Source organism: Python bivittatus, unplaced genomic scaffold, assembly GCF_059951505.1.
Source record: "Python bivittatus isolate LINGU-HERP-01145 unplaced genomic scaffold, Pbiv_v1 ctg000020_np1212, whole genome shotgun sequence".
Classification (NCBI taxonomy): domain Eukaryota; kingdom Metazoa; phylum Chordata; class Lepidosauria; order Squamata; family Pythonidae; genus Python; species Python bivittatus.
In genome coordinates, this window is record NW_028277030.1 from 109,030,557 (window position 1) to 109,054,345 (window position 23,789).

Here is a 23,789-nt window from a genome sequence, read left to right on the forward strand (position 1 = left end):
TTCAGCACTGAACACTCCCTATCAACAACAGTCTTCCTAGAGGGGAGAAAGAGGCAAATTAATCTTAAAAAGAGACAATTTTAGGGAGTTGCTCTACAAGTTGGAGTTCATTAGGAGGCCATAAAGCATTGCTGTCTAACAAGCTATGTTCCCCAGACACCACTCCAGTAAGCAATATTGTCTGCTTAAATGGATCATCACCTAGGCCTCACCAAAGGAACCATTGCTTTTTAGGGTTTTTTTATAAATATGTGTACATACACATACATATATACACATATACGGACATTATTGTATTTGATGGACATTTTATTGTACAGCAAAACATTAATTTATATAGTGAAAAATGTTTCTAAAAGGTATGGTGTCAGATCTTCTGATTTAGTCAAGAAAGTGGAAAAATAAATTCCCTATCAGGAAAGGGAACTGACTTGACTTGAACAGCCTTTTCCAACCAGGTCTGCTCTAGAGGTATAGGACCATTGTCCAGGTTGGCTGGCAATTCTCACAGTTCAAGTCCAACTTATCCACTGGGCATCAGGCTTCAGAAAGATTTTGGATTTTGTAAATGCACACAAAATGCATTGAAAAATAACGAACAGTTTGTGCACATAACTCAGTATAGTGGCGAGTACAAACCAAAGTTTTAATTACTTGAACATTTAAGGCTAAATCCCCTTATTAGAGAATAAGCTTCATAGTCACAGAAGGATTTACTTCTGAGTAAATATCCTGAGGATTATGTTGCCAAAAAACTCTACTGGTTTTGAGGGTATTGGAAAAAAGTGTAAGCATGTACATAAGGCCTCCCATAAAAAGTTGCAGAGGGAGTTAAACAAATCTACCTATAAGCAAATTTTACATATCCTAACTCAATCATTTAAAAAGGCTCAATTTGGCATTATTTTCTTGTGTAATCATGTGATAAGGAGAGTGCAAATATTCCTGCTCATGTTTCATCCCTCATTTAATACAATTGTTATTACCTGAATTTTTGAAAAAGAGGATATTGTAGAATTGTGTAATGTAATGAATCATGCACAGTGCAATGTGCATAATTTATCTATTTATACTCCACTTCCCCCACCCTATCACCCAAGATCCCGGATAGAAAAGGCAGAGGGCGACAGGTAGAATAGGGAAAACTACATTAGACTCAATGTGGTAATCTATCTTTTCTTTTAGTTTCCTAAGGCCTTTAGTTCCTAGGGCCCGCTTAGGAGAGCACTTCCTGTCATTCTCTCAGGTGTCTCCACCTACTGCAATTTCTCCTGCATGCAAAGGCCACTTCCTGGCCCACCTTCTCTAATCTGCTGCCCTCCAGATGTCTAGGACTACAACTTACAGCAGTTTCAAAGAGGTCCAATACTTCTGAACTGCAGAGGGGGGATGGAAAAATTTGGGGGAATTGAAGGATTCTGGAAGTAGCCCTAGAAGAGGAGAATCTACCAGAATCTTCCACAGATATGGTAGTACCTTATAAGAGGATAAAAAGTGGGCAAAGGTAGGCAGGGCTCTGTGACTTCTTCTTCTTTGGGATGGGACCTACCTTCTATCCTTGCTTATCTCTCCCCACTGAGCTACCCTAGCTCCACTTATACAGAAATTCAAATTTTTTCCCCCATTCTTGAATCCCTTGTTTTTCATGTTAGGGACATCAAGGAGCATCATCTCATGACTGTCAAGTGCATTCCAATAATCTACCAGGCATAAATTTGGGACTGTATAGTTTACTTTCATTTTTCATACATACTTGGAGAAGGCAGGTCCAGATATATTTAAAAATGCTTACATTTCTATCCCTCACCAAGAATTCTCTCTTTCTCTCCCTGGCAGGAGACAAGAATTACTACAAGAGCACACTGAGATTGGAACCGAGATATTGGGGGTGGGAGCAGTTGCCTGCATTGCAGAATAAGGGGAAGGTGGGGATGCCTTCATATTAGGAAGTGTTAAGCTGCTGTTCCCTGCGGCATAAATTTGCCCCAATTCCAGGATAACAGGAAGGGGGTGGTGAGGACAGGCAGCTCCCATGTTCATTTTCAGTCTCTGTGAAGCTTTTGGATGCCCCAGTGCTGCTGGCTGACATTGAGGTGCTAAACAGAAGCAACATTTACGAAATCTCTTTAAGTAATACATGGAAGAATGTAGCCACTACAAACAACTACTGAGGGTAAAAACACATGGGATTCAACCTCTTCATTTCAGTGATGTAGTTAAGAACATTATTAGTTCTGCATGTGGGTTGTGTTCTGATACAAACTTTATCCCTTAAAAATCATCAGCAAATTAAGCAGTGGGCGAGTCTCTAAAAACTTATCTTGGCCATTCTGAATATGTAATAGTTTATGATTAACAGTTAACTAATTCTCTGGAAGATGTTCAGATAAATACAAGTTTCTTTGTATAACCCATCTGGATTAAGCAAAGAACATGTGATTGTCTAATAAATGGAAGTTATGCATCAAGCCTCTTTAATACTGTCTATAAGTGGTTTCAGACTATGACAATTATAATAACACTGAATGTTTCTGCTCTATGTATGAATTTTTCTTTGGATTGTGAAACATTAGTATATAAGGGGATGTGAATTATGGTATACCATGTCTGAGTTGGAAAAACAGAACTAAACCATTAAAAGGGGAAAAGGGTATTTTGGGCAGAAATAGCACTTGAACACAAACTGCACTAGTTATCAGACTGGTGCTTTGACTCCTCAACCATCAATCTTTATTTTTCCCAGTAACCCAATTGCTGTTAGGACAAATTCCTTTCTTAACCATACCAGCAAAAATAAACAGCGCCAAGATTATGAAGACTAGAAAGAATTGGCCTTCATTTGTTAATAGAGCCAATTAAAACCCTGCTCACAAGGCATCAACATTTCTCCCGTGAAGTTTGACTAGGTTATTTTATTTTATTATTTTATGTTATTATTTTATTTTCAAGATTTATATCCTGCCATTCATTCAGAAGCTGAAGGCACCATATATAGAACTCCTTTTCCCATTACTCTGTGAGGTAGGCTGGTGACAGTGATTTTCACCCAGTGAGTTTCTGGACTAGACCTTGGGACCCTGTGCTGCCAGTCCAACACCCTAACCCCTATACCGCAGTGGCCTATCAATGTGAGGTCCATATTCCATATGAATATATCCATTAAAGAAACTGTATGTACTCGGGTAAGAGTGAGTATCCTTGAACACAGTAGTGCTCCCTACGATTACAGTGTTGGGTGGGTGAGTCATATGCATTAATTGATTGAATTATTAACCAATCACTAAAATCTAAGAAAAATAGACATAATTTGTTTGACATGCATATTTCACAACAGACAATTAAACCAGTTTAGATATTCTGTATGGGAAAGAGAGTCTTTACAGATGCTGTTCCAAGTTAACTTTGACAACTGTCTGAACAAGATTGGACTGTGATTTCCCCAAGCTCCTTATGATACCAACAATTGCCAGCTGAGTTGCCAGGCAAGGCTCTTTCTCCAAGCTCCTGGAAATGAGAATGACTAAACTCTTCCCTGTATCTTTATTTTTAAGAACATTTTTATTCTAAGAGCAACATTTTATTAATAATGTTTTGTTTTAAAAATAATCAGTAAATGTACTTTGGTTGATGTCTAGTAAATTTAAAAGATATTCTTTTTCTCCCTTACTTTTTTCTTGTTAATCCTCTAATTTTTATTTATTTTGAAGGGAAGGAGTGCAGGAAAAGACGGAGATATAGGCCAAAAGCCTGGAAGAATAGGCCTACCCCTTCAGTCTGATTGGAAAATATATGCTGTTTTGACAAAATAGACCCAGTGCCTGTATCGATATCCCCCACTAAGCCCAAGATAGGAATTGGTGATCTGAAGCCCCAGACCAAATGGGCATCCAGACCCACTTTTTGCAGAATTTTCAGTCTCTTATGAATTAGGTTGGGAAGTCTACAGTAAAATAGATGCTCTAACCCCACTGGAGTAAATGGTGTGCTGTAATCCAAAAGTTGTATCCTGTGATTTGGCAACTTGCCAACCATTTTCAGTATCATTATCTTGTAGGGTTCCAGGAGCTTCAAAAATAGAGAGAAAGTGAGAGCTAGAAGCTTCTTGTGGCTTGTAGGCTGTCCTTCCTTATTTTAAATGCATAGGGAATTCTTCCAAACCCCATCTGTGAGTCGTATCAAATTCTGGTTATATTCTACTTATATCTTCAGAGAGGAGTGGAGTAAAATCCAGATAACTAAATAACAGTCAATTTTCAAACTATTTGGCCACATGGGTTCCTATATCTGCCAAAGAGATATGTCAGTGTTGGAAAATATCATCTTATTCCTTCACTATATTGGCTTTAAGCATAATTCCAGCAGTCTCTGTGACTGTAAAAATAATTTTAGCCTCTTTTTTCCTTAGATGTCACTCTGAAAGGATGATAATGCTGTGATTTATGTCATTCTTGTGGTCTGGTGGTATAATCTGATGGAATCAAAGCACTCATTGCTTATTGGCAAAGAGATTTTCATAATTCATCTCAGATTGGTTGGCCTGAAGTTTCAAACATTTACATTTAAACATTGTTTTCTGCAAGCATCTGGATTCATTAAGTAGCAGTGTAACCTATTCATTACCCAATATTTCAGCGATATTTACAATATGATGGATAGTCTCATTACTCTCTGACTGGGGTTCTTTGGGCATATCCTTGAATTATTAAAAAATAGTAGAGTAATCAAGTTTGCCTTTATTGAAGGTCTTTAAGCCTTCCGAACAATTCTTTGCATAAAAATATTTCGTAAAGTGAAATGTGTGGACATGGCAAGCTGGACCATGCAAGTTAATTTCCTTTGCCTTGCCATGAGCTGATTGCTAGTGACTTATTCTCAAATCTACTTCCTTCAACATGGAGAATGTGAACAGGTTGATTCAGGAAATTACTGATAACCTACTTGCAAGAAGATCCAGTGGGCCATTTTGCTCAGATCAGCACGTTTCTGGGATTCTTCAGTACCTTCCTGTCTCTGAGACCTAGATAACAGCTATAGCAGCATTCTGGTTCTCAGGAAAAGAGACTCAGCTCCTTACCTGCTGTTCCTGCTACTGCAGCCAGGTAGGAGAAGCAACACGTTGGTCCAGCAGCCAGAATAAGAAGTGGAGACTAGATGGGAGAAAAAATTATGCTGAGCAGGAGGATAGAACAGAAGGCTCACAGGATCTCCAAAAAAAGAAAAAAGATTCAATCCTATCACATTCCTGGTGGCTTCACTGAGAATTCATCCTCAAATCTCACTAACTACATCATGAAAATGCCTTGCTAACCTTTTTAGAGGACATATCTTCATGATGTTACCTTTGTCTCATCATCAGTCCATTGTAGATAGAGCCTAAATTTGTATTTAGTAGCTGTTCTAAAGTGGTACTTTCTCCCTTCCCTCTTTCCCCTTCCCCTAAAATCTCCTAACAGACTTCCACTATGAATAGCCTACAATGCCTTATTGGTGATGTTGGTAATAATGCAGTCATGGCCACTTTAGGGTGTTATGGGCACCTCCCTTACCATCTGGTCCCTGGGAACTGTCCTCTATGGCCATTCTCTTAGGTTGCTAGAGAGACCAGGCACCTGGCTGTCACATATGTCACTGCCCAGGATACCTGGCTAGGCAATATGTGGGCTCCTTAGATACATGGATTTAGCAGTCTTCTAGAAGAGGACTAGCTCTGTTTTTAAACATATACTTAGTACTCTTTTGAAAAATACTTAGATATGTTTAGATATGTCTTTTAAAAGGGGTTGCTGCTCTGGTCAATTCAACTGGGGAAGAGAAGAAGATTATTCTGTCAGCTCTGTGTTGTTGGCTCTGTCACCGATGAGTGCATTTCAGTTTCACTACTGCTTCTGCCAACAAGGGGTTTCATGCAGCCATGCTGTTTACACTTTTTATTACTTTGGAAGGGGCACCCTTTTGCCTGTTCCAATGTCATTTGGTGTACTCAAGGGCCTATTTCTGGGTGCTGTCAGCTGCAGACACTCATTGCCAATACTGACATTCCTTTGAGCAGGTATGGATCTGGAGCATATGGGAGCTGGGATGACATTGATGAGTTTTGTCTGGTTACCTTTATGGCCTGATGACTGGTGTAGAGAATAAAGAAGATGACCTTAACAGAGATATGCAAGCTCCATTGCCAGAGCAATGAGGGGTAAAATGTATTTTAAGTCCACAACTGACAGATAATATTCAGAAGAGACTCAGACAGTCACCTCCCTAATTTACCAAAGTAGCAGGATAAAATACAGCATAATCAGACTTGTAAGATTCTGTTACTATAGCCAATCTCAATAATCTACTTTTACTGTTTGAACTATTGCTCCATGTATCCTTGGCTTATTTGCTGGAGGTTGTATGATCATACATAGGTTGAATCCCATGTTTAGAACCACCTGCAAGTTCCACATTCCAAAATATTTGCATAATTAATCTTCATGTTGTTATTTTTTTGTTTATTTTATTCAAAATATTTTATACCACTCTTGCTTCAGTTAAGAATTTCAAGATTTGTTGTTGTTGTTGTTGTTGTTGTTTAGTCGTTAAGTCGTGTCCGACTCTTCGTGACCCCATGAACCATATTGCGCCAGGCCTTCCTGTCCTTCACTGCCTCCCTGAGTTTGCTCAGTTTCATGCTCATTGCTTCAGTGATGCTATCTAACCATCTCATCCTCTGCCGTCCTCTTCTCCTTTTGCCTTCAATCTTTCCCAGCATCAGGGTCTTCTCCAAAGAGATCTCTCTTCGCATTAGGTGGCCAAAATATCTGAGCTTGAGCTTCATTATCGATCCTTCCAATGAGCAATCAGGGTTGATTTCCTTTAAGATTGACTGGTTTGACCTCCTAGCAGTCCAGGGAACTCTTAAGAGTCTTCTCCAGCACCACAGTTCAAAGGCATCAATTCTTCGGCGCTCGGCCTTTTTTATGGTCCAGCTCTCACAGCCATACATTACTACTGGAAAAACCATAGCTTTGACTATGCGGATCTTTGTCGGCTGAACAATCAAATATCATAATTTAATTACAATGGTACAAAAACAAAAGTAAAATTTCCCTCTAGTTAAGTTCCATTCATAGTGACCATGTTGCTTGCTTGGCAACAGTATAGAAGTAGTTTCCCATTGCCTTCTTCTGTGATCTATTTTTTAATTTCTGGTCTAGCCAACAGCCCCAGTATTTCCTCATGGTTTCCCATCCAAGTACTAATCTGTCTGATCTAGCTTAGCATTTTCAAGTCCAGCCACAGTTGATTTAAATTCCTTTATAATTAAAACATACAAAATAAAATTTGTCACATAGTATATCTCCATAAAAACTAGATTTAAAAGCCATATTATTTGGACCTGTTCCCTATTTTGAAGAAAACAATAGCCCATTCTGAACGGGTGCCTACACACGTAGATTGGGGGAAACCTAAACTTTCTCTCCAAATCCTTGATGTAAATGGCACACACACGCAAAGATTTTTTAAAAATGGGCTCCAAAGAGTTTTTTCAAATAAGAAAAGTCACGCAGATGCAGTGGGATTTTTTTTTTAATGTAAGTCTCATGTAAAATATTAGGCTCCACCCATTGCAATGGTCCTGATCTGGACTGGGTCGCTGCTGTTTTTACAATTAAATCAATAAAATGAAAATGGAGGGCAACCAAGATTTGGCCTCAAAGCAGTCATCTCTCATCCTGATAAATAATATTTGACAGTAGAAAGATTGCAGAATATCTTCTTACTCATTCTTCGTAAAGTCTCAACAGTTTTTGGTAGCACTGGCCATGCTATTCTGTTAGTCCAGCATAGTACTCTGGGTGCATGAAATATGATGATGTTATGATGGTGGCTTCACTCCAAACTGCAGAATCAGTTTGATTTTGAGTCTCTCCCTTCTTTTACTTCATGCTATTATTTTGTTGTATATTTTTACCCCAACTAAATGAGGCTGTTTAGTCCTGATAAGCACCATCCTTCAGAGCGTTTTCATTTTGTAAATAAATAAGGAAAAAGAACCATTGGAAAATGGATGCTGGAAAAACATTTTCTTTTCAGATTGTGTGCGAAAACCTGAGAAATGAAAGCACAGATATAGTAACTGAAGTCTGTTTTCAAGCCTCATTTATCCATATTTTTTTTCAACTGTTCTTTCCTGAATTTATCCTTTACAAGTGTCACTCCAGCTCCTTATCTACAGACCTCAGTATGTTTTAGGCTGTTAAGAGATAAGCCCCTTCACCCGTTTAGATACAGAACCAACTGCTCCCCCCCCACAACTATCATTCCCTGTGTAGCTCTCCAACATTATTAGGTTGCTTGTGTTGACAAGAGCAAAGGTTCATGCTGTTAAAATGGAGGCCTGGAATGTTCACGACTTCTCCTGTCAAGGAGGATTGTCTTCGCCTGTTCTTGTTTGCCTATCCAGGCCGCACACAGCGACAGCAATAGACAGCACTGCACCCCCAATTTGCAGGCTTGGCTTGAAGGACAGAGCTAGGGCAGTTGCTCTTGAGGAGGAAGATAAATGCCTGTGTCCAGCTTGGTAACACTGCCTGTCCTGTCCTGTCCTGTCCTGTCCTGTCCTGTCCTGTCCTGTCCTGCCTCATTAGTTGGCTCAAGCCTGTGGCTAAACAACATGTAGGTGTTGGACCACTTGGTTGATCCAGACTAGCTGACGCTGTTGCAACAAAATAAAAACCCCTTTTGCAGATGTAGATCAAGGTGATAGCAGCAATTTATTAATATCATCTGCTTGTTTGGAAGAGTGATGCAAAGAACTTGTTCCATCCCAAACGTAGGACATTGTACCATGCTTTTAAACAGCACCTCTAAATATTTTCCTTCTCCCTCCTCCTAACAAATGAAGATGGCTTTACTTTGTATATTTATTCTGGTCACTGAAATGTCTGAACAGTGAAACGAAAATGTCTGACCCGTGGTAATCTATTCTTTTTTGAAAGGTGGTATATGATGCCATGACTATTAAAATGTCACATATTTTTAGCATTAGGAGAGGGACAGCTATTTTAGTGTTAAGTATAATTGTGATAAAGGAAACAGTTAACACACCAAAACAAGAGATACATGAGGAGGCTTTGAAGAAGAAGTGAGAATGTTTGATTCAACATGGGGAAAGCAAAGTAAACATAACCAATGACTCAGAGTCTAGAATCTAGATCTTTGGAAGTTGGGCTGGGAAGGCAGAAGTGAAAAGAAGCACTTTCTGAAAACAATTATTGAGTAGTAGGAAAGCTATTTGGAGGTTGCATCCCCTGCCTCCCAGGAAGAACGTTATCTATCTATTTATTTTTCTGCAGTTATAAGCTGCTCTAATCACAAACAACTCAGAGTGGTGTACATCCCAACCTCTGTAAGTCAAGATAAAAACACACCAATTCCACAAAATCGACATCATTATGGAAATGTAGAATCTGGCCTGGTCTGGCCATCAGTCAAAAGGAGCAATTCTGCCTCCCCTTGCTCAAAAGATGTTGCTGAAACTGGCAGAGCTAAAGGCAGACATGCTCTGGCTCCTGTCACTGGTCAGTGACATAAGGGCTACTGGGCCATGTGGCTGTGGGGAGTTTATTTATGCAAGTGCTATTATTGGTTATAGGGAGCCAGAGGCAGGCAACCTTTTTGGACTGAGGATACACTGGGAATTGGGAGGTAGCATAGTCACAAAATGGCTGCAGTGAAATGCTTGCTTATTTATTGATTTAGTATATTTATATGGCTGCCCTTCTACCAAAGGCACTCTGGGTGGCAAACAGATAAAAGAAAAACAAAATCACAAGCATAGCATAGCCTAAAAAGTAGCATACTGAGGCCCTTAAGAAATCTCACTTACAAAAGACACACCTGCACCCACCTCAGCGCTCTCTTGGTACCCTGGCTCCGTTGCCTGGGGGAATAGCCAAGTCTTCATGGCCCAGCAGGGTCCTCTATATCGCAGGGAGGAGGCTGATCGGCAAGAAAGGTGCAGGGACAGAGAAGGCACAAAATGCCTTCTATCATGGTGACTATGGCCAGTCAAAAAACCGCTATTTAGCAGAGGTCAAACTAGTCTCCAGGATGCTCTTTACTTTACCTGTGGGGCCCACATATGGCTCAGAGGTGATGCCACTGGATGGTGCTCTGGTTTACAGCAACTTATTTGTAGTATTCTGTATGCAGGAAACCTGATGGGCACCAAGGAAGGTATCTAGAGGCACCACCTTGCCTGGGCATGTTATAAGTCATTTGAGACCTTCCAGCTGAAGGGCAGAATATAATTATTGGGAACAAAGGAATAAGCCCAATGACTCCATTAGCTGTCCTGAGAGAAATTACAAGTCCAGAGAGGATTTAAATAGTCCATTGATAGAACACATATTCTATCCAAGTGACTGCACAACTTAGAAGCCCCAGCAAATTGTATGCACCATAGTGGAATGAACACGTTGCTAGAATATTGCTTCAACTGTTTCACAACAACTCTATTTTAACCCACAAAAACATTAAACAAATGGCTGGCAAATATTGAAAAATAAAGATTTATTATTAAATAAATAACTAAATAATGATGGGAAGTTGAAAACATTACACTACATAAGATAATGAAAATATTTTTCAGCAGACAGGTAACTATCCAAGATTTATAAAAATGAAAAAGGCTAGTTGTGCCTTTCCCACTTGGTACCTGCCCATGACACTGCCTTCTAAAAACAGAAAATTTCACACCTAATTAATGTATCAATGGACCAGAAATTGACAATCTGCAATGGAAGAACATTGTTGAATGAAAAAATATACTAATACAAGTAATGAAAGATGAATTTTAAGTTTAAATGAGGCAATAAGAGAAAAATTCACACAATTTTTCTTCAAAGTAGAACAACATTGAATGTAACCTCAGGCAAATGCAAAGATTCTTGATCAAGTGAAATCTCCAAGGATTATGTATAAAGCAAAAACAGCTTCTCTCAGATTAACATATTTTTGCAAGAATGTTCTATATATCCATACCTGAATTTGGAGGAAATTCTTTCCTGAATTGTGCTTTAACATTGACTTCTGATCAGTACTAGATGTTCTGAAGAAAGTCTTAAGGTGGCGAAAAACTACTCTCCTCTGTCAGCTAAGGTGATAAGACTTTAAGCCTAACAAATTTCAAGGCATGTTGGAAATTCCCACCTCCAAAACTTTTGTGGGACACAAAATACACACAGACATACACATAGAATTTCCTTAAGCTCAGTGAAGTATCTTCATGAGGTTCTTAAAGCTCTACTCAAATTGGAGAATAAAGTCTCTTCTATATCATCATCATTTTCACTCTCCAAATCCTCAGAAATATTTTCAGACAGACCCAACAAAGGCAGCCCTGAAATGGTGCAAAGCCATGGGAGCCAATCAGTGCTTCCCCAACGGACCAGTGAAAAAGTATAAAAATGGCACCCTCGTACCCATACTGTGATTGCTTTCTAAAAATTACTAGTCACTATAAAAGGGAGACGCCATCACAGCACCATTCATGTGCTCACATTTTAAAAGAATGTTGAAGTGGGAGGGCTTTGGCATGATGGCATGACAACTGAACTTCTGTGGGAAGGAGGGAGAACCCAACGGTTGGAGTTCCTGCCAATGGGAAGATGTCCGTCTCCAAATTCCACAGAGCTCTAGTGTTTCAGCTGGAAAATGAGATTTAAAATTTTTGATTGCACTGCAGTTAGACTGGAAATAAATCAGTTTAGCTGCCGAACAGGGACAGTGCTACGGGATTATAGATCTGATCCTAAAGTGGTGCAAATCCATGTGTGGAAGTGCCTGTATTTCATGTTTAACCCCTGAGACAGGGGTATCTGCTTAAAATCCAGCTCTCCTAACAATCAAGTATTTTCTGTTTATTGTATACTTGTTGGCCTACTAGTTTTTGCTAAGATGAGAATTGATTGTGGCAGCTTTGGCAGCGTATAGCCATATCCTTGGCTTCAACATAGGCTCCTGGCAACTGCCTATGTTATGCATAATTTTTCTGTCATCTTAGCTGTCTTCATGGATTATATACCTGAAGGACTAATCACACAGGGAGTGACAAGCAAAGCCATTCCTCTGACTTAAACCCCAGCATCCATGTTTTGGCATGTAGATATCTGAAGGGGAGCTGCTCAATTTCAGCATTACTAGGGAACTTAATTGTATAGAAAACTACATGTGTGCAACTGCTCACACATGGACTTGTTCCATGCATAGATGTTTAAGAGTGCAAGAAACGGCATATCCAAAACTGGGGGTAGAACCAACCATGTAGTCCACATGCCGCTCATTACATGAGCACCTCTTTGTGTAAAGCAGGTTCCTAAGAACTGGTCAAACTGGAGAACCATCTGGAAAGTGTTCTTTGAAAAACATTAACATTCTAGAAATGTAGATAATGATATACAGATACTGGTTATTGTAAGAACTATTCCATAGTCTGGGGATAGGCTTTGGTTTGAAGTATTCTAGCTTCCTATGTAATACTGTATATTAAAAAAATCTTTTAAAAAAATGTCAGGGAAGATACAGAATTGGTGGGTACCAAGATGACACACTGTTACCTATGAACTTCACATTAGCTACTCCTGCTATAGTGCTATGCTTGTGCATAATAATGCAGCCAAGAGTTTATGGATGACCAAAGACAAAATGTAAAGTTTATACTTCATGGTAACCTTCCATACCTCAGCATCCTCCAGATGTGTCTGGACTCGCATGGATGATGATGAAGAGAAAGACATCAAGTGGAGAAATCTGATCCAGAGTCATTAAAAAATTAAGGAGGCCATCCTGACCACAAGCTTTACTCAGGTTTTCTGAGATTTCTAGAAGAAAGTTCTTGCCATAATCCAAAGAAGCTCTAAACTCTCTGACAAGCAATATTTCAGAAGCCCAGTTACTACTGAGTAAATAAATATATGAAGCAGATACAATAAACATTTTCTTCTTTCTGGAATCAGATCTGAAGATCCCTTTATGCTCTCCATTCTATAATTACAGGATATGTTAAATTTCCTTTATAGCTAGCCCTGATGGCTATTAAGTGACTGCACTGCTCAGTACTACACCCCCTTTCTGCTCTGCTACTATATATAATGAAAACCAGATGTTTCCCTCAAGCTAATAATCAATACAGCACTCATCCCGAGTCAAGTAGGGCTAAACATTTGCTTAGAGAAGCCATGTAAAAGTGGTGATAAGCAGAGGCTGTTCACAGAGTGTTTTCTGTGATGCTGCTCAGACAGGAGATAAACCATTCAAATTCCTCAGAGCAAATGGGGAATGGGAGTGGTTGGGAGAGAGAGAGAGATGGATTTAAATCTTGGAATGAATCAGACACAACCAAAGTAAATGCTCTTCCTAGTCCTGCCCATATCACATCCCAGTTTCTTTGTCTCTGATGAACCCTACAGCTTTACCTTTTTAAGAAGAAGACTGCCATTTCTTCTGGGGGCCAATCAGCAGTTTATTGTAGCTCCTGCTGAGACAATGAAGTGATTCAGCTCTGCTGTCAAAAGTGTCAGTTATGGCCTGGGCCTTCTTTGGTAAGGGCTCTTCTCAACTTTTAAAAGGCTCAGTCTGATTGCTCTTTGTGTGGAGAATTGAGGCTAAATGGCTTGCCCATTCCACTGTTGAATCTGTCAGCTTTGTGTTAGGAATTGTGCTAGGAAATGTGAAGAATGGATTATGGGGATATGTTTTATGTAAGGCTGTTCTTGAGCATGGTTCAGAACTGCAACTGGTTCTTCTTGTGCACATAAAATGCCTGTGTTAGACATAACTGAAGATGTTCCTAATGTTACTATAGGGGTATAAGGCCCTAAACAGATCAGGATCAGATTATCTGAGAAATTGCCTTATCCCGTACAGGCTTCCTCTCTTTTTACATTCTGCAGAATGTGTCAATGGTCAACTAACGTTTATATAGAAATAGCGTTGAGGAAGACATTTTCCATTCTGATTCCAATTTCATAGAATAATCTTCCATTGAGATCAGGTGAAATGTCAATATGGAGGGTTTCTCTTGACATTTCTTTGCCTAGGCATTTTTCAGACTATCAGCATAGTCAGCTGTCACAAGTAGTTTCAAATAATCATATATTGCTGTTTCATTTTTTAATTGATGAACTTTATTGCATTTTGTATGATTTTGTTATTAAAAAATTGAACTTTTCTGTGAGAATGGAACACAATGGAAAAATCCTTTCTGTAAGAATGAAAATAATTTTATTTTCTCTATATACCTTATATGTTCAGTCTTAAATTCAGTTTATCCCATTCTCAGTTCAATCTGAGACTTTTCTGAATTTGTATGAAAATCCACGTACATTTCATATATATATATATATATATATATATATCATGAAATTTATTGTAATGTGCACATTTTTGCAATCTGTTTGCAATCTTCCATAATTCAATGCCATTTTGGATATTGTTTCATTCATTTTGGTGTAAATTTATCTTAGTGTGCATTTTTTTTTTTTTTTTGTATTGAAGAACTGCAGCGCAGAAGGGAAATAATTGCATTTTGGTTATTATAAGAGTTCTAAATTTAAATTAAAGTATAAAATGAGTTCCTTTTTCCCTTATCTGAATTCGTGATTTAACCCATACATAAACAAACGTCAAGGTTTTACACATATCTGCATTTACCATTTAAGCTGCTCCTGTCCTATGCTCATGAGACTTTAAGTCTAAACTGGCTTAAGAAAAACATGTCCAGACTGAAATCTTTTAGCCATAGCTTGCAAGATATTCGGGCTACAACATCCCACCATTGGACAATTCCTCTGAGGCTCTGCCGTCCCACCTTTATGTTCTAGGAAACAACAGCCAATAGCTTTCCTTCCTGTGAGCAGGTCTTCAATGCACACAGGTACTTTTATATGTGATACACTCACTCACACACACACACAATTATATCCATAGAAAATAAAATTACATTGGTAAATACAAAGTTAAGCATCAACATGCAGGAACACACAGCCACCTTTAAAAGAAAGCTTCCATTCTTGCCAACCCTTTTTCACCCTAACAACTTCTAGACCTTCCCTTTATAATCTGTGCTAAAATAAAAACTTCGCCTAGTATGTAGGGGGTGGCTGGTTTGAAATCCAGCAGAAAGCTGTGGGGGGGGGGGGTTTGAATAATATTTTCTTTCCTTCAGCTAGCTACCTTTTCTTAGCGAGTTGAAACCCTTTTACCTCAAGTGATGAGAAAAAATATAAAAGAATGGCATCCTATGCTTTTTTTTAAAAAGCCCTCAACTAGCTAGCTAAAAGCTTTTAGCACTGGGAAACTCTTAGATATCAGAGCAATTACTGCCTGAGACGAGGGGTGATCCTTCCTCCACAAAGCAGCCAATGAACTGCTGAGGGCAGCCTTTCCAGCCAAAATAGACAAGAGCATTCATGCAACATAAAGGGAAAAGGAGACACCCTAGAGATCAGATTGACAATGGGAGAGAGGTGAAGGCTGATATCATCAATTTCTGGCCTCAAAAAATGGTTGCTGCCCCATTCTGTCAATAAGGCAACTAGGTAATGCAGATATGTCCACTATCACAGGTATGCTTAAAATGCCAGGGGGACACATATTTATACTCATCTATTTAGGGTTATAAATGTTTCAGTGAAATTCAAAAATCAGATAGTTCAAACTCTGCTTTTAAATATATCCATCAAACGTCTACATTGGACCAACAGGTAATTATGAATGGTAGTAACACAAACTGAGATAATGATTTCAAGAAAATAACAAGTGAATGGTAGAACACCAGTTTACCAAAATGAGATCCAAAATTCAAATCCAGGACTATCTCAAGGTAGTGTTGGGAGTGGGGAACTTCAATACAAAAACCTGGAGATTCACTGTGGTCAGTTTTGACTCGTTTAGAAAGATCAGTAGTTTGATCAGTATTAAGCAACTTACTGTATTTCTTCTTATATTCTGATGCTTCAGGCACTCTGCAGCTCCATCTGTTAGCATAAAAATGATAAAAGCCACATCATACCTTTGCATTGCAAAGTTTGCTCCTTTTGGATATGTGTCCAAAGTTGATTTTTCATTATGTGTCAACTCTTAGAGACCACATAGATGTTCTCTATGATGTGTGCAAAATAGTGATATACATACAAAAGAGGCAGGCCTTGCACTACAATGGCATGACAATGCTTTCATCAGATTAATGGGTTTTACTACTCCTTGCAGACACCACTGGCATAAGCATATGAAGAGTGAGGTAACAGAATAGAAATTTATCCAAAAACTGGAATGTAAATGGTGGCATTTAGTTCTTCCCTTTTACAAATCATTGTTCACATTTATCATTAAGTAATTATTTTCAAGGTCCTGTAGGAAGTAGTCATGATTCTTCTCTTCTCATTGTTATTCTCACAACAGCATCCTGAAAGAGATTAGCTTGCAAGATATTGATTGGTCCCATTTCATGGTTGAGTTAATCTGAATTAATTACCTTCTCCTAATTCACCATCCTGCTTCTTGTCTCAGAAGTGAAGATCATTATAAACTTTGGGGTCTTCTCTTATACTACATGCAGGTAGCTATTCCATCTTTGCAAGTTGTTATGCTAATAAAACTGTGTGCAGTGTTTAAAATTAGCTGGAGAGGATACTACTGAATTCATTATTTATCCTTGCTCAGAAATGTGCACTGTAAGCAAACAACAACAAATTTATGTCTCTGCCTACTCTCTGTCCTCAGAAGGACTCTCTAAGCAGCTCATCATTTAACACAGTTTACAGTTAAAACAAATAAAGTAAGATCGTAACAACAGAACTAAAAGTCCCCAATAGACACCTCTGAGCTTTAAAAGAATTGGCTGTGTGCCTAGCCATCATCCCTGCCAAATTCTCAGACTTCAGCTTTGGAGAACATCCAACCAGGCCCTTGAGTGAAATACTAAATACTGGAAAAGATCATATTCCTAAGCTTGATTTCTTCTTTCCAATATATTCCATATTTTCAAAACCCATCTCTTTATGAAGACTGGAGATTCCAAGTTGTCAGCCTTCAAGTTGAGCTGAGATGTGGTTAGAGTGGTGGATTACAAACAAAAAGGCCATAGAGTTTACTAGTTAACTTTGGGTTAGTCACTGTCTCTCGGCTCAGCCTACCTTGCAGGATTGTTGTTGTATAGATGAAGGGTTACTCATTTAAGCCTTCTTGAGCTTTTTAGGGGAAAGGTAGGATATACAGTACAGTATATGCAACACATAATCTAAATAAATAAAAAAACTATAATGCTTTCACACTAAAATAAGGCCTTGTTAGTGGTGGCATTGATTCTTTGAAATAATGAATACAGGATTTGTTCATCATCTCTTAATGGAGACACACGTGCCCATGGGCAAGGTAGGGGGGGAAGTGATGAAATGTGTGTCAGCATACAAAAACTGGCACTTAATACTTGCATCATGGCATCATTTTGCTCCCGACACTTATAACTGGAGAGAGCAATGTCATAATCCACTGGAAAGGTTGGATCCCCTGGACCCTTCCTTCTTCCCCTGCTGTTAAATGCCCTAGGAAATGCATCTGAATCCTCCTGTCCTTCAACTCTGCTATAACATTTTAAATTTTGCCTGCAGGGGGAAAAACTATAATCAAAACCCAGTGTTGTTTGGCTCATTTAGTCTTACTAGAGAAGATTATGATTTTTATCAATGAGAGACTGGGATAATGGAATTCTCTTTGCCAGCAGACAGTATTGCTCCACCTTTATTGCTACATTCAGTCAACTTTGCCCTGCAAACTTTTATTATTGGCAGTTCCCATATTCAGAAGAGGTTAGAAACCAGAATCCATTTCCTGTTTGATACATGTCATTAGACCTCTCACTTGCATTAATGTGCTAAATTACTTTAACAGAAGGAGATTCACAAATGAGAAGAATTTGGCCAATGAAGACCATTCATCTTAAGCTAAAGTTCTTTTTCCATTTCTGAAAAAGAACTGATCAATGAGAAATCTTTTTAAATGGTTCTACAACTTTGGATCCAGAATGGGCTCAGACATATTTGCCAAGAGTGAAAGACGGAAGTATTAAAACAGAAAAAGGAAACTTAGCCATTTTGACTGTAAGAAAAACATGCAAAATCCATATTAACTTGTTCAATATTAAGCAAAACTAAGGTTAAAAAATGGTATCACACTTTTGAGCTTTTTAGAATTTTTTGTCGTGCATGGTAGTAAACAAACAAACAGAGTGGGAGGAAATGGATGAAGGAGTTTGCATTTAGCTCTAGGCCTGGAGCAATTAACCCCCAACTGCTAGAATAAAGAAATGAATCATGCCTGGTCCTCATTTTTGGAGGTATAAAATCCTACTATTATTTGAAACCTGTCTCCATCCTTGGGCAAAATACCAAAATTCCTAGGTAGAGCAGTTGGGTATTTCAAGTTTCTTCAGGTGATCTGTGCAACATATCAAGTGCATAGGAAGCAATATAATCCCAACATAAACACAATGATGGTCAGCCACAGCCAATTTAAAAATAGTGATTTGACCAGCTAGATTAATATGCAGCCAACAAGCTGCTGAGCTAGCATTTCTGTACTGTTTCAGCTATTCTCCTCTTATAATATAGTAAGACTTCAATCTAGTAGCAAATACTATTTTAACAAAATGGTTGAAGATTATTCTAATAAAGATTATTTACATCTTTCATTCACTTGTGTGTCTCAAAACCCACAAGCTGTTAGCTTCCTCCTCCAAATGCATGTCTAATTTCTCTCTGGTCTGATTTGCTTTTCCCTTGGCTTCATTTAATAAGCTGCGTGTAATATATAATATTCTGATGGTTTCACAGTTTGGTGGGAAAAGCATTGTCATTGAAGATGACTACACTAAATTACCTACAATGCAAATGGTCTAAAAGGTGGCTCAGATGAAATACATCTACGGCCACTCCATTCATTCCAGTGCCCTCCCCCCATCTCCATCCTCCATTTTCTCTTCTCTCCTCCTCCAATCAGCTTTCTTGTTTGAGGAGAACACTGGAAATAGAATCACAATTTAAAACCAGAGGGATGCTCTCAGAAAGAGATGAGATACTTTGAGCTCCTCTTTAGGTCCAAGAAAAGATTTTAAAAGAGATCTTTACTCATTTAGTTATGAATTTATTTTTTTATTTATTTTTCCCCGTCCTCTTAGGAGAAAGGAGCCTAAGGATGACAATATCAGGAATATAAAGTTAGATCATCAAAACAAGAACATTAAAACACTAGAAGTAGCATAAGTACAACAAATGCCAAGCAAAATAAAAGTAACATGCAGGAAATTTTAAAGTCGTGGAGGGAGAGGATCCTCTACAAAGAGACCTTCAATTCAATATTTAAGAAAACACAAATTTAGTTTTGAGAGCTATACAAAATCCACGCTCAATAAATCACCGAGCAAAATGTTTTAGTCTGGCTGCAGATTCTCATCTTTGGCCCTCTCTCCTCACTGAAGTCTGCCAAACATTTGTGTTGATGCTAAATGTTTTTATTTGACTTGAAGTTTAATGTAGCAATAATCAAGTCATTAATTTGCTGCAGAAGTTGTGATTGGCCTCCTCCCTGTTACAGTTTAAAATGGAGCTTAAAACATATTTTTTAAAAGTTATGTTCTTATTAGGATTATAAAAAGATTCAGTCTGGAGGTTTGATTCAAAGGTGATGCAATCAAATTTCTGAGTCTCATCGAGTTTCAGAATCAAATCCAACATGTGCAAAATCCATTTTTATTTTTTAAGTAATGTGCCATTTCTATAAAATACTCCACCTTGCTAGGCCTGCTGGATTTATTTAAAAAGTATCCATTTCGACCAATGTATCTACATAATAAATGAACCTTGTTGGAATGTGTGAGAAGGCTTGAGAAGACTTATGGTGATGTTACTTTAGAATAAATATTAGATGGCATTATTTCATATTTAGCTTATAGTGTTATGGCCTTTAACATCAGAAAATTGATAAGAATATCTTTGGGAAGCACTCTCTAAAACACCTGATAGCGTTCTGGGAAGTGAAATGTTATATTTGGAGATGGGTAGCCTGTCATAGGAAAAAATAGAATAAGGGGCTTAAGAGAGGAATATGAAGCAATGTAACAGCTGGAGGGGGGTAATGAACCCAACTCCCAATGAATGCAACCAGCTGGATGTCTAAAAGCTTCATAAAATTTTATTGTACAATTCACAGATGATGAGTCCATCTGTAAAATATCAGAAGTGTTTATCATGATCTCCCAAAGAGTTCTTCTGGGTGTGTTCCCTTTTGACACTATTTATACTGCCTTTGCTTAAACGCCTTTTGTTCAAAGGAGATGCTAAGATTATTTCAAGGTGCTGTGGGTGGGTGGGTGGGTGGGTGAGTAGATGGTCACATGTATACGTACGGTTCTTGAGTTTTCAGATTGCCCTAGCCTTGCCTTCAAGTTCCACTCCAATTAAAAATGGGTGGCATTTCAAAATATGTATTTAAGTTCCTTTAAAGTCAATAGATAGCATGAGTTCTTATAGCAATGAATTCAGTCTTCAATTGTTGTATAAAGTACTTTCTTTTATTTGCATGGCCTGACTTGATCTTAATGAATAGAGTTCTAATAAGGAGAAAAGCTTGTTATTAATCATTAATCCATCAGTGTTAAGATGTTGGGCTAGGACCAGGGAAACCCAGGTTCAACTATATGGAGCCATGGGGTTAAGCCAATTATTCTCTCTCTCTCTCTCAGCCCAACCTACCTCACAAGGGATAGTAAAAAAAAAAAAAAAAAATAGAGAGAGGGGGAGAGATGCTAGCAAATAGGGAGACTTTATTAGTGGTTTATTAGTCCTTATCCCTTACCAGACCAGAAAGTGACAGAATCTATTCTTGGGTACTTTGCTACTATGCTGCTCCTTACATATTCTTTTTTGGTTTCTTCTGTACAGAAATATTCTTTATTACAAAGATAGAGTTTTAAGGGGATATAGGGAAAACCACATGGAAAATGTGGATTTGGAGGAGTTTGGCATGCATGGAGAGAAAAGTGACCCCATATGTCATTTACTGATAGAGCATACACTTTGCCTAATGAAGGCCTGAAGTTTGGCTATGACGGCTCCAAATTAAAAGGTTGAGATATCAAGGATAGAGAAGCCATCTGTCTGGAATGCCGGAGACACAGAATTAGAAGGACAAATACAAATAATCTGGCCTGGCATAAAACGGCTTCTCATATTCCACACACAGTCAGAAACTGGGCTCAAAATACAGGGCAGCAATGCAAGATAAGTGGAATTGCTTAAGGAAGAGAGTCCTTCAAGATTGCTGGTAGAACTGAAATCACAAATAAAGAGAAACAAGCACTGAAATAGAAGGTTTAGCAAAACTATGGATGACATGGTGTGTTTTAAATAAAGAACAGTACATAAACTGTGATTTTAAAGGGAGACAAAGCAAAATGAATTTGGCAAAGGTTGCAAAGATAATGAATGCAAGAAACAGGTGGACCAGGGTATTTTATTGCCTGAAAAAAAAGAGCAATTATCCTTTTCCCTCAGTCAAGATTCATAATATCCAAGAGCAGCCAAATTTATTTATTTATTTATTTAATCCATTTATAGGGCTGCCAGTCTCAAATACATGACTCTGAGCAGCTAACAATGAGTAGAAACAAGATAAAAACATTATAACAAAATAATACATTTTTATTTATTTATTCAATTTATAGGATTCTCAAATTATTTTGGTAAATGAAGTAGATACGCCTGTGACTTCTCCTCATCCTAGGTAGCATGATCTAATGATAAATAAAACTTCTATTTGCTGCCATTGAATGGTACCACCATTAGCTGCCTCTAACCCTTACCCTAACCCTCTGTGAAGACCTCCCTGTACCTCTCAGAACAATCAGCTCAGTTGCTTCTTAAGGGTAATAAATAACCACAATTTTGAGATGTTCATACTACTTCCTAGAGATTTGCAACTGAAGAGGCAAAAAGGACACTTTCAAAAATACAGAACGTGTGTGTGTGTGTGTGTGTGTGTGTGTGTGTGACCCTATGTACATTATATACGCCAGTTCTACCATTAGATAAGATGAAGTTACTACTACAGATGGTGGCCATTCTTCCTGTATCACATCACCATCAATTCTTATCCTTCCAAGCCAGCAGGTCAACATCAGAGCATTCTTGTTGCTGTGATGGACTGACTTGTTTAATCAGTTCATCACATAACCTGGGCAGTGTCATTGGGAAAGCTGCCTGACTGAACAAAGGGGACTCAGATGTCCATCAGTATGGGAATGTGGTTTAGACATTGCTCTTCTCTTGTAGTCACATTGCAGTGGCACCACCACACTGCAATGTTTGCATGAGTGAACAGCAAGCAAATAGATGCTGGACAGAAAAGGGAACAAGTAACAGGAAATTACACCATAATTTCTGGTGCTGGTTCAGACCGAAGGTTTTAGAGTTCAACACTCCTTCATACAGTTACCAATCAGATGCCTCTGGAAAGCCCACAGGCAGAACATAAATACCATAGCAATCCCTAATCATATTCTCAGCATATTGCCTGATAGTAGAAGCAGTATATAACCATCATAACTAATAGCCACTTATTTGTTGCCACCCTATGAATTTTAAAACTTTCCAAGTGATGGACTTTACTACAACTTGTGGAAGCAAATTCAGGTCAGCTGTGGTCACCTGTGGAAAGTAGATCTGGCTTTTCTCTGTTCTGAATCCAGCACCATTATTGGATGACCCAAGTTCTGTTATTATGAGAAGTAAGAAAACTTCTTCACACCAATCATAATTTTATATACATCTGTTACAACCCATCTTAAGCACTTTTTTCCCTAAATTGCTCCAAGCTTTTCAATTTTCCTTGTGAGGGAGCTATGGGAGGGCAGAACTGTATGTGCCATGCAGTTTACTTTACTCACCTGTAGTTAGCCTGTCCCTCTCAAGACTCATCAACTGCTTCTGCACAGGAAAAGTACATGTTGATGGGCAGGAAAACCTTATAATTTGCCTAGGGATGTTCATACTATTGTGATGGTTATAATAAATAACTACTTGAGCTTGTTCAAGTTCCAAAGGACTTGGATTGAAAGTTAGTCCATCCTAGGGTATTTTTCTGTATTAGATTAGGTGCCCCCAGGCTCTTGAAGAAAAGCATTTTTGCTGCATGGAACTGAATCTTTTCATTTTAGGAATTTGTGAAGGAGTAGAAATTCTAAGTGTGACATTATTCAGCTTTGGTTTTGTTTGAACACTTTCTTTTTTGAAATATTACCTTAAGTACACATATATAGGAGAATGTGCATAGGAAGAAACAGAAAGCAGATAGTTCTTCATGCAAGAAATTTACTGATCCACACCAAAAAAAAAATATAGGACTATAGAGATGCAAAGGAGGGGCTTTGCACCACTTTACCTTGTGTGCCAAGGTAAATGCTCCCATTTCAGGATTGGGAGGCCCTATTCACAATAACTAATGCCTGAGCCACCTCTTGATTGGATTATTATAATGCACTTTACATGGGGCTGCCCTTGAAGAGCATTTGGAAGCTGCAACTGGTCCAGAATGAAGCAGCAAGGGCAGTTGTGGGCATGTCAAGATATGCCCATGTAATATTTCTGTTCTGCCAGCTGCACTGGCTCCCAGTGGGCTTCCAGGTGCATCTCAAGGTGCTAGTTATCATTTATAAAGCCCTACCTAATACAGGGTCAGTTTACTTGAGGGAC